Below are 12,593 nucleotides of genomic sequence, written 5' to 3' on the forward strand. Positions count from 1 at the left end.
TTTTCCCCTTCATTGTGCTGAGAGATTACCGGTCCATCAAGATTGTCATTGGATGTATTTGATGTGTCATCCTTATCATCACTATTGAAGATGTTGACACTTCTATTTGTTCAAGTCTTCTTTTTACCCGGCGACTTGAGTAATTAAAATGGAATTTCTTTTTTTCTACAAACCTACTAGAAGACTTTCTCAAAGGAGGATTGGCAGCAAGTAGGGTAGTTGTTTTCTCTGTAAAAAAAAATAGTAATAATAATAATAAAATAATTAAAACAGGTGCCATTGTGATATTCTTAGAAGGCATTATGCATGAAGAAAATAACACATAGAGAACCATAATTTTTGAAATCACAATGAGCAAATGATTTAATTGTAATTACCCTTTTTGACAATTGATGCTCTTCTCACTTGTTGCATTACAAGAACAATGGTCATCCTTTGACAACAAGTACTAAAAGCAACGTTAATGGAAGAGTAATAGGTCTTCCACTAAGAGAAGAATGAATATGTGGTCAACTGGCAAGATTTAAAAGGGAATAGGTGAAAATTATTTCTCCGCGAAGCATTATCCTTCTGAATGTGCAACAGATCTTCTAATGAAGTAGCTTTGACATGCAAAGATTGTAAATCTTGAAGATGGTAAGGAGATGGAATGGCCTGAACTAACCCAAATTGTCTAGAAACGGTGTTTGGCATGTAAACCGCTATTCTTAGGTCATCTTCACCTGGAAATCTAGCAAAAGGTAATTGGGAAGTCAAAAACTGCAACCAAATGGTGATACTTTCCTTCTGTGTAATCCTAGTTGGGGTAAGAGATTGCGTCAACCATTCTGGACCGGTTTGACAATTAGCAAAAAGAGTCAGATTAATGTTGTGGTCTTTCTCTAGTAAGTAGTAGAAAGCACGGAAGAAGTGTGTCATCTTATCATGTGAGGCCATTAACTTGTTAGGAAAAACTAAGTTGAGCATATGGTTTCCTGCAATAACAGAGTCTGTAGGACCTTTTTGGGTCAAACGTGGTTGTAGCTCAGATTTAAAAATAGCGGACAGCCACAATTGAAAAAATAAAACAGGACCGTCGACATTAGTGATCCTCTTCTTCTCCCTCATAAGGCCTGTGATCCAATCTAGAGTAAGATATAGTCGAGCTAAGAACAATTTGGCTAAACACAGCCTCTTACCTTCGGCTAACATAATGGCCAATGGGGGATAAGTGATTTCGACTTGAATACTCCGTGCACAGAAAACAACGCCGCTCAACCAATAGAGAAGGAAGGCTATGTGCTCATTATCAGAAACAGGTTCTCCATCTTGACCTTTATTGTTAAGAATGAAGCTCTGGTAGGTGGTGGAAGAGATATCAATGGCATACGCTACTCCTGTGGTCGACTGAGTAATAGTTAAAATTTCCTCTTCCAAGGGAGGTAGATCAGTTATCGCAACTACATCCAGAAGAGTAGGAGTAATCATGTCATATGGGATGTGAAAAGTATGTGAAGTCTCATCCCAGAAATACAATGCACCCCCATTAGTCCTGAATTAACAGTGTAAGAGTTTTTACTAAGTTGAATTAGGTCATATATCCCAATCTCTTTTCACAGGGTCATTTTCTCAGTTTCAACCCTACCTAACCAAGTATGGTAATCTTCAATGTTGGTCTTTGGAGGATTTCTGAATAGCCTATTGTTGGAGTCGAAGTATCCAATGGAAATGGAGTCTTGAAAAGCAACGGATTTTCTTTGAGAGTGACCAGGAAAAGAACTTTTGATCTTATTTGCTACTTTGGGAGAGATGATGGGGCCAATGAAAGGTGAGTCTACACCGTCAATGGTAAAAAGGAGTAGTACCTGAGCTTTCCATATTTTTTATTTCGAGGCCTCTGGTTCAGGAGCAAAATCTTTGCCATTTTTGACAACAGGCTTATCACAAATGACCACTTTAGATGAAGAAAGAGGGCTTGTTGACTGGCTTGAGGTTTCCATAACAATGCAGATTGAAAAAAAAATTCAAGTATTGGGTGCCGAGGTTGTCAACGATCAACAAACAAGCTGTAAAGGAAAAAAATGAAATTGAACTTATATGGGTTTAATTTGGTTTAAGCAGTAAGTAAGGATTTAACATGAAACAAGACTCAATACTGCTTGCCAATATTCATGAATATATAAAAAAAATCCATAAATGAAACATGAAAAAATTCATTATCTACTAGATTGATCATTGTTAAAAGTAAGGAGAATGTGTATATAATCTAAGCAAATCCCTTTGTTTTCTATTGCATTTGTGTAACATTGCTTCAGAGCATTGCCAGGAATTCTAGAATTGCATTCTTCGTTTAAAAATCCAATAAAAAAGTTATGCAAAATCTAAATTATTCCTAATTAATATAGCCACAAGATAGCAATTGTTTCTACTTACATTAAAAAAAGTCTAGTTAAATTAAAATAGATCATATTAGTAAAGGGGTCACTTACTGTTAGAAAGAAGCTAGCAAATATATACACAACAAAGAAGTCTAGTAAAGCATCTCCTTCAGCAAGACCTCGAGGATAAGAAGACAGTTGAATCAGCGGAAAGCAAATTGAAGAAATTCAAGACCTTGATCTTCAACACGTCGTGAACAGGTTCTGGGGCAGCACACAATTTTCAATTAGAGGACATCAGGTTATATTTGTAGATATAATAACATATTACTAAAAAAAATAAAATATAAAAAGGGATAAAATTTCGACATATTTGTGCCAAGAAAATGAACTATCCTTTCTATCCTGTTTTGGGAGCAAAATGGACATATATATACACACGTTTTTTCTTTTCTTTTCTTTTTTCCTACCTCTTCTTTCATACTTGAAAAAAAAAGCAACATAACAGAATTGAAGAATAAGGTTCAACAGTCAAATCATAATTTAAGATAAAGCATGTAAAAAAAATGCTTTTCAGAGTAAGATTTTAGTACTCATAGTCATGAATAAAACAAAGAATATTTTGCATGCCATTTTTGGAATTAGGGTTCCTCTGAATCAACAATGGAAAAGAGAAAGATAAGAATGGAACTAACAGTGAAATCTTACCTGAAATATTAGAAGAGTTAGGTATAGTCAAACCCTTGTGAATAGAGAAACTCACCGTAGTAGATGAAATTTGGGTGAGTGAAAAGCACAGAGTTGAAGAAGAAGCCTTTTGGCGTTCAAACACTAACGTATTCTCTCTCTCACAAAGTATTACAAGAAGATAAGAATATTGAGTTATTTTACTTTTTGTTTAGCCAAAATAAAAATAAATAAATAAATAAAATAACAAAGAAAAGAGAAAGAGTACGAGTACTCTTATGTGCTTTCTAACTGACGTTTCAAAATATCATTCTTGTTAATAAATATTGTTATTATTTATATATATATATTTTAAAAGAAAAAAATTATATATATATATATATATATATATAATAAAGCAATATAAAAAAATAAATAAAAAACAAACAAATAAATAAATATACGTTTGTATATACTTCTTTTATTATTATAAAAAGCAAAATTCTTTTCACTTTCAATCACTGTACGACTTCATATGAAAAATTTTGGGGGGCATTATGTTAGACAAAATATAATTTTTATAAAAAAATTATAAAAAGAAATAATTAGTTACATGGTGATGTCTTCATATATAATAGGGATAAGTATGGTTTTGGTCCCAAAGGTTTTCAGCCAGAATCGAAATCGTCCATCGTCTAATTTTCGATTTAGAATCATCCTTAACGTTTTTTTTCATATTAAAATCGTCCTTTTTATTTTTTTTGGACAAAAATATCCTCACTACTACTAACACAATTACATCCTCCTCCACCCACCACCACCACCAACACCACCGCCACAACCTCCACCAACAGCACCACCAACACCACCACCAACGCCGCCACCGTCCCCCTCTCCCCCTTCCCCTTCCCCTTCCCCCTCCCCTCCCCACCTCCCCCTTCCCCCCACCCCCACCCCGCGTCCCCTCCCCTCCACACAGAGAAGCAGAAACAGAAAATCAACAAATTCAAGCACAAATTTAACATAAGCAGAAACAGAAAGCAACAAATCAACAAATCAGCAACAATAATATTCCACAATAAATTTCACAAAAAATTCAGAAATTTCACCAAAAATTCAATTCACAGAATTCACAGAAGAAGAAGAAGAAGCGGCGGGCGGCGGTGCGGCGGTGGGTCGGCGGTAAGAAGAAGAAGAAGAAGAAGAAGAAGAAGAAGAAGAAGAAGAAGAAGAAGGCGGCGGGCGGCGGTGCGGCGGCATGGCGTCCCCCTTCTCTCCCCCCTCCACCCTCCCCCCTTCCTCGCCCCCCCCTTCTTTCTTTCTCTCCCCACCCACCCGCTTCTCTGTATCCCCCTTTCTTTCTTTTTTTTTATTTTATATTTATTTTATATTTATTTTATTTTAAAATTTTATTTTTTTTATTAAAATAGGGGTAGTCTGAGAATTAAATTAAAAATTTTATTTAAAAGGACGATTTTAATACAAAAAAAAACGTTAAGGATGATTCTAAATCGAAAATTAGACGAGGGACGATTTCGATTTTGGCTGAAAACCTTTGGGACCAAAACCATACTTATCCCTATATAATATTTATATCTATTTTAAATTAAATTATATCATTTAACAGTTGGTTATTTCTTTGAATTTTGAAATTCACAAAAGGTGCGAAAACGGTTATGGGCCAATCTAAATTTTCCGCAACAGGTGTCCAAATGGTAACTATCAGCTGACATTAGGTTAGTTTATAAATAAAGCTTTAAGAACACATTGTAGGGTTTTCAGTTCTTCTTGGAAAACACTTAGAAACCCAAAACGCTCTCAGCCCCTTAGCATCACAGAGTAAAATTAGGAATTTTAAGTAATTTCTCTGAACTCAAACACTTGTACTTTGCTTTTTTTCCAATTTTTATTAATAAAATTCCTCTACTTTTACGTCTTCTTCTCTTTTACGTTCATATTTCTTCTTTCATCTTCTTTTTAATTTTCTGTTTGTTTCAATTTTTGCAATTTACTTCGTCACCGGCATCTTGCATTTATATATTTATTTGTTACTTTTATTCCTTTTAATTTTATTTGACGTTACAATTGCGACATTGAAATACCCACGTTTTCTTTTAAACATTAACAAAAATTCGAGTAAAACAAATATATATATATATATATATATATATATATATATATATATATATATAGGCATAACGAATTTAATGTCAATACGTGTGTCATTTAACTATAATATTACACACTCATATTATTGTAATTAAATAATTAATTTAAAAAAATGATTTAAACTTTTAAGTTAAAAATTAACCATTTAAAATTTTAAAATTATTCAAAATATGTGCAAAACTTTTTCAATAATGTTGTATTGGTTTGATTTTTGTTTTTTTGAATATGAGTATAAACATTGAGTGAATATTTGATAATTAAAAGAATCTTATATCTATTGAAAATAAGTTATCTAATTTTTATTTGTACAATAATATAAGTATATTTATTTATATTGGATTAAATTAAGTTATTAATTTAAATTATAATTATCTAAATTTTAAATTAAATATTTTGTAATTTTAAAATTTTAAATTATTTAAATAAAATTAAATAAAATAAAAATTATAAAAATCAAACCAACATAATACTATTTAAAAGATTTTGCATATATCTTGTATAATTTTAAAATTTTAAATTGTTAATTTTATAATTTAAAAAATTTAAATCGTTATTTTTTTTCAAATCGAATATGTTATTAACCGTACATAATATTATAATTAAATCGTTACAATAATATACATATTCGTGTTCACTAACATTACTTATTATGCCCATATATATACGTACTGAAATATCTAGATATGTGTATATATACATATATAGGAAATTAAGGCACCTAAATATGCAAATACACGACGACCTAGAGTACTGAATACCCAATTTATGAACAAATATGCAGCTTATATATATATCCAAGTGCAACCAAATTTAAATTAATAAATACTCTATAAATTATATATTTTGATAAATATTAAATTTTTTAATTTAAATATAAACAATGCCTTTTCCTCTTTCGTTCTCTCTTCGATTTCTTTTTTTTTTTTTTTCTCTCTTTTCTCTTTTTTTCCAATCTTCTTACCCTCAATTTATAACAAACTAAAGGCATGAGTGTAATTTTAAATGCGTATTAAAATATAAAATATATATTAAAAATAAAATTAAAATAAAATATAATTATTAAAGACAAAAAAGGAAATAAAAAATTATTAAAAAATATTAAAATTTATTATTTTTTATTATCATTTTTAGTCAACAATTCAATTTTTTTAGTTTAATAATCTACATCATATTTTTAAATATTAATAACTAATTAATAACTAAAAATAATAAATTTTGATAGTCATCTAGTATTTCTTTTAAAATTATCTTTTATATTGATGTAATTAGTTAATAATTAATTATGTAAATTATTTATTACATTAATTATCATTTAACTTATTACCAATTGCAATAATTACATGTATTATTTATGATTGAACATGTTATTGACTTACCATTAATTTAAAAGTTCTATTATTCCTACACTATTTATGCTTTAGGTCATTGAATCTAAAATTTTAGCTTTTAAAAGTATCAGTAGACAACTTAAATCAGTCCATTTTTTAAATAATTTTATTTAATAATTAATTTTAAATTTTTTAAATTCAAAATTTGAATAATTAAGAACTGATTAAGTAAATTCTAATAAAAAAAGTGTAGAAACTCTTCTCCTTCTTTCTTACTTCCATAGTCGAGCACAAAAATTCTTCTTCTTCTTTTTCATTTTCACAGCCGTATCGTCCACACTCCTTTTCAGTTGGCGCAGCCGCTGCGACACGTAACACTGCGCTGTTAGGTGACATCCCACAACGACCTTTTCATCGCTGTGAAGAAAATCAGAAGTAGCTCCGTCGTCCCCTCTCCTTCGTTTTATTGTTGCACCGCCGCTTCATTGTCCAGGGATTACTGCCCTTCTTCAGGAAAGACTGTGATCACCATCCCCTCTCATTTCATCGGTTTTCTTACTCGCCCAACGTGCCGATTCGTCGCTGCTCCAGTGCGCCGCCAGTCTCGTCGCCATAACCACCGCATCATTGTCTCCTTGGTGTGCCACCTTTTTTTGATGATAGGTAATTTGTTTACCACGCGATCGCGCCATTGGTCCGCTACAAGAACCATCGCCCCCGGTGCCGTTTTTGCTTGTTGAAGGTTTCTTCCGTCCGAGCTATTGTACCCACGCCGCTGATGTCGCAGTGTTCCGCCTTTCGTCGCGTAATTAGTGACATCGCCATCTCGGAAGTGTGCCGCCATTGTTGCCAGTAGAGAGCAAGTCGATGGAGCAATGAATTGCAAAAATATATAAAGAAACATCTATTTAGTATGAGAAAGAAACATCCTAATACTTAACAAAAGAAACGTCCACTTATATTTTGGCAAAAACAATCAGGTACCTATACGAAAAAATATGCGAGTACAATTAAAAAAAAAGCCATACAATTCTTAAAGAAATAGAGACATCTATAATTGTAACTCAAGAAAATTTAAAAAATACATAAAAAAAACATCTATTTAATATAGAAAAAAAAACATCCTGATATTTAACAGAAGAAATATCTACCTAGATCAACTTATTCAATCTATTAAAAAATTGATAAAAATTGGCTAGACCTCTATAATTAATTATCTACGGAATTATAATTTTAAATGTCACAATCGGGTAATATATTGAGGGTCTTCTATATATAACTATAACTATATAAGGTAAGATTGACCTTAGAAAAGATTGTTTTAATTAATGATACGATAATTTTGATTCTCTAATTTAACTACAATAGTATGATATCTTCTATTATCGTATAATTTTGATAACTCGTTAAAAAAATCATATTTGATATGTATTTTTATTTGATTGATTTTTTTATTATATGTAATACTATTATTATTTAATTATATATCACAATAATGCAATGAGAATAATTGGATATATCACAATGAGAATAATTTATTGTTTTTTCCTATATATGATATTAATATTAATATATGAAAACTGAACACTTAAAAATACAAACAATAATATTATTAAAAAGGGTTAAAATTTTGTAAGTCGTAAAGCATATAGATAACAGTATAGAATAAAAAATATAACCTAAAAGAAATGAAGAATTTATTCTAATCAAACTTCTAAACACTTACAATTCATTCTATTTACAGGGAGAATAATTGATTGATCATTTCTTGATGTAATATTAATATAGAAAATTGAATATTTAAAAACATAGACAATAATAAAAGGTTAAAATAATGAAAGTTATAAATTTAATGTATATTAAAACAAAATTAGCCATATGCTCGTGTCATGATGTTGACGAGTCACGCTACACATTCAAATAATTTTATATTTAAGTTTATTTAAGTCATTTAGTTTATGCTGCAGACCTTCGTTTTCTTCTTCTTTTTTCTCATTCTCCTTCTTCTTCTTCTCCTTCTCCTTTTTCTTTATCTTTTTTAATTTTTATTATTGTTATCGTCACCACCACCATACTACCACATCCATCTCTTCTTTTTCCTTCTCCTCCTCTTTCTGATTATTTTTTATCTAAATTTTTTTGATCTCCTCCTTCCTTTTCTTCTTAATTCCTCCTCCATCATCATTATCGTCATCACCAATAACACCAACATTTTATTAACATTTTTATTGATTCTAATTCTTTGTGGTGATCGAATGAATCGAAAATATTATCAAAACAAAACCATTATATAAATTCGAATCCAGAAACACCTGCGTCTCGAATGAACCAAAAATATCATCAAACTGAAATCATTGTATAATACCAAATGAACAAAAAATTGTCCATTATATAGATTCGAATTCAGAAACACTCACGTCTCGAATGAACCTAAAATTAGCTCAAAATGAAATCATTGTATAACACCAAATGAACAAAAAATTGTCTATTACATAAATTCGAATTCGATGATAATGATAACGATGATACGTATTAGAAGAAGAGAATGACGATAACGATGATGATTATGATGATGATGAGGATGGAGGAGGAGAAGGATGAAAAGGAAGGAGGAGACGAAATTCCAATAGGAGGAAGAGGAGGAAGAGGAAGAAGAAGAAGTGTTGTTGGTGACGACAGTAACGAAATAGAAAAATAATAAAAAAGGAGGAGAAGAAGAAAAAGAAGTAGCATCCGAGTGAAGAAGAAGAAGTGAGGGGAGGGAGTAAGAAAATAGAAAAAAGAAACACATAACTTAAATCACCTGAATAAACTTAGACGTAAAATTGTTTGGATATGAAAAATTATCCTATGTTAAAACTAAACTATTTAAATAATATCTAAATTATTCGATTCTATATGATAAATGAATATAAATTAGAGTATTTTTTTAATAAAAATAATGTGATTAAATTAAATATGTAAAATTTATACAAATTTAAACTATTTTTTGTTAAAAAACCTCATCATTATCTGATATCCATTTAATTCGGCCAGATTTTGTAATAACCATATTAAGAGATCATATTGCCCCTTATTCCGTCAATGGCAATACATTGGCATCCTAGATGGTTAATAGCATCTCAAATATTAAAAAAAATTACCATGAGTAAGAAGCGTTTTTTTTAGAATTAAAAAAGAAAATAAAAGATAGACTATTAAACCTGCATAAATCTTTGTATCTTTAAGTTTCAATTCGTAAATTTTTTTGAAAACTGAACCTAAAATGAAAAAAATGTGATTCCATTATATATTTTACTTTAAAGATTATCAATCGAACATAGAAAATTTGAATGCACTGAAATATGATCATGGCGATAAAATTTCGAGTCTCCAAAATTATAATTGCTAAATAATAAATTGAACTATTCTTAAAAAAATTAACTTTATCCATATTTTAATAAGAGTTGAAAATAACAGTCTTAACCTAGTCTTTACACTGAACTCTCACGTAAATAAAATTAGCACTAGGATCAATGAATATAACTTAAGATGAAACTTCATAGATGTGATCTATTATAAATGACTATAGTAAATAAACAATTGTATTACAAAGTAAAAAAAAGAAAAAAATACATTATTTTCGTATGAAATAGTTAACGAAGGTAAAAAAAATGAAAAAATAAATAAATTTTGATTCTAGAATTTACACTCATGTACTGTAAATAAAACACTTTATTTATAATGTTATATAGATATAAAAAAGAATCAATATAATTATAAAAAAAAATGATATAAAATATTAAAATCTATCTATTCTATTATATAAAAATAAGATTTCTGCAGTTAATGATAGAGCTGACGTAGCATTCTTCTAAGAGTGTTTTTCAATTTATTTCTTTCAATTTTGAAAAGCAAATCAATTATAACTAATTAATGATAATTAATTAATTTGAATAAACATTCAAATTTCACAATTTATTGTAATTTATATAAATTGATTAATTATATCAATTAATTAATGTAGTTAATTATATTAATGATTTGATTTGATTTGATAGGAGTAAATATCAAATTATTTTAGTAAATAATAAATATGATAACGAAATACATATGAATTAATTTAATTAGTTTATTTTTTTTAATGATATCTATTTATACGAAATCATAATGTATTTTTTACTCATTCGTTCTCTTTTCTCTCTTTTCTCTTTTTCTCTCTCTCTCTCTGATCTCTTGTGTTTATGATTTTAGGGTACAATTTTTGTAATTTATTTCATTTTTATTTCTTTTATCACTTCTTATACATTTTATTTTTTTTATTTTTTAAAGTTTTTTCTCTATTTTAGTTGCTCATCATTAGGTGCATATTTTTTTCCTTCGAACTTTTGATTAACAAAAGAGATGTGTCTTTTCTACGGTATTTTTAAATAATGTTACTATAATTTTATTTTGTAATATTCTCTTTTATTATGTGTACTTCATGTGTTTAAGGAGTTGAATTAAAGTTATAATATGATATATAAAATTATAGTATGATTTACATTATGCTAAAATATTTGGACATTATTGTATAGATATTTTTAAATTTGTCCATTAAATTCAATCATATAGGATCTTGAAAATTATGCAATTATATAATTATTTATTTTTTCATATAATTATTGTATTGGTCATTTACATTAATGAAACTATTTTTGTTATTAATATTTATAAATATACTATTATCTGTATAATTAATTGAATCATCTTATTCATTTAAGTTTAATTCTATTGAATTAATTATTCAAAATGTCATCGCTATTTCTATTTTTAAAATTTTTTTTCTAATATTATTTAATAATTATAATAACATGATGATAGTTAAAAAAAGACAGAACAAAAAATTTTTTAATGTGAAAATAGGGTAAAAAAATAAATTTATTTAATGTGAAAATAGGGCAAAAAGAATAATATATGTTTTTTTTATAGATAATTATTGTAAGGCATCAAAAACTCTAACAATTATTAAGAATAAATGATCGTTATAAAAACAATGCAAATTTAAATGATATACAAATAAACCATATCAAATATAACGAACAACTTAAAAAAGTTACTTATGAAAAAATATAGTTTATAACATTTATTATTTTACTATTTATTTCAAAAAAAATCATAATTACTTAACAATCTTTATTTTTTAAATTCACTATATATATATATATATATATATATATATATATATGCAATTTTACTCTTTTTTTTTTTATAAAATTCTACTTGTAATACTAATTCTTCTAATGATATAAATGCTAATAATTATATTTTTACTTTTTTATATAATCTGTATATTACTAATCATGAATAATAATTAACCTCTCATATTTTTAATCAAAGTATTTTGATGATAGTTTCTATTTATTAATATTAATGGTTGATTATTTTTTTAAAATAAAATGTATTATAATTTTAGGTTATTTTATAATTAACAATAACGCTTGATTATTTCTTAAAAAATAAATTATATTATGATTTTAGGTTATTTTATAATACATAATTAATGTTCATAATATTAAATTACTCTAAATTTTCTATTTTCTATGGTTAGTAGTTAATCCCAAATTAAAAAGATTATGTTGAATTATTGAATAGTCCAAAAGTATAATTGAGGTAATTAATTTAGTTTATTTGTTTATTAATATATTTGATCAAAAGCACGAATGATAAATAAGACAAGAAAATAATTAAAAAAATTTTAGTAATTACTAAAAATAAAATAAAAAATAAGTTAGAGGTTATTATTTTATTTAAATTATTAATAATTAGAAAAATAGAAGATCGGTAATTATTTTAAATAGACATTAATTTAGTTTTATGGTACTAATTTATTTAAATTATTAATAAAATTTTATAATTTTCAGATTTATATCTATTCAATTTATGTATTTTATTTTATTTTATTTTACTTTAACAAAAAATTAAAACGTGTCTTTTTAATTAGTTTTTTAGGAAGTATAGTGAAACGAGTTATATCAATTATAATTAATATCTATAATTAAACTAATTGATTGTGTTAATTTGTAAGATAAATAACACATAATAAATGATGTAA

The sequence above is a fragment of the Arachis ipaensis genome, chromosome B10, assembly GCF_059453495.1.
Source record: "Arachis ipaensis isolate K30076 ecotype BB chromosome B10, ASM5945349v1, whole genome shotgun sequence".
NCBI lineage: Eukaryota > Viridiplantae > Streptophyta > Magnoliopsida > Fabales > Fabaceae > Arachis > Arachis ipaensis.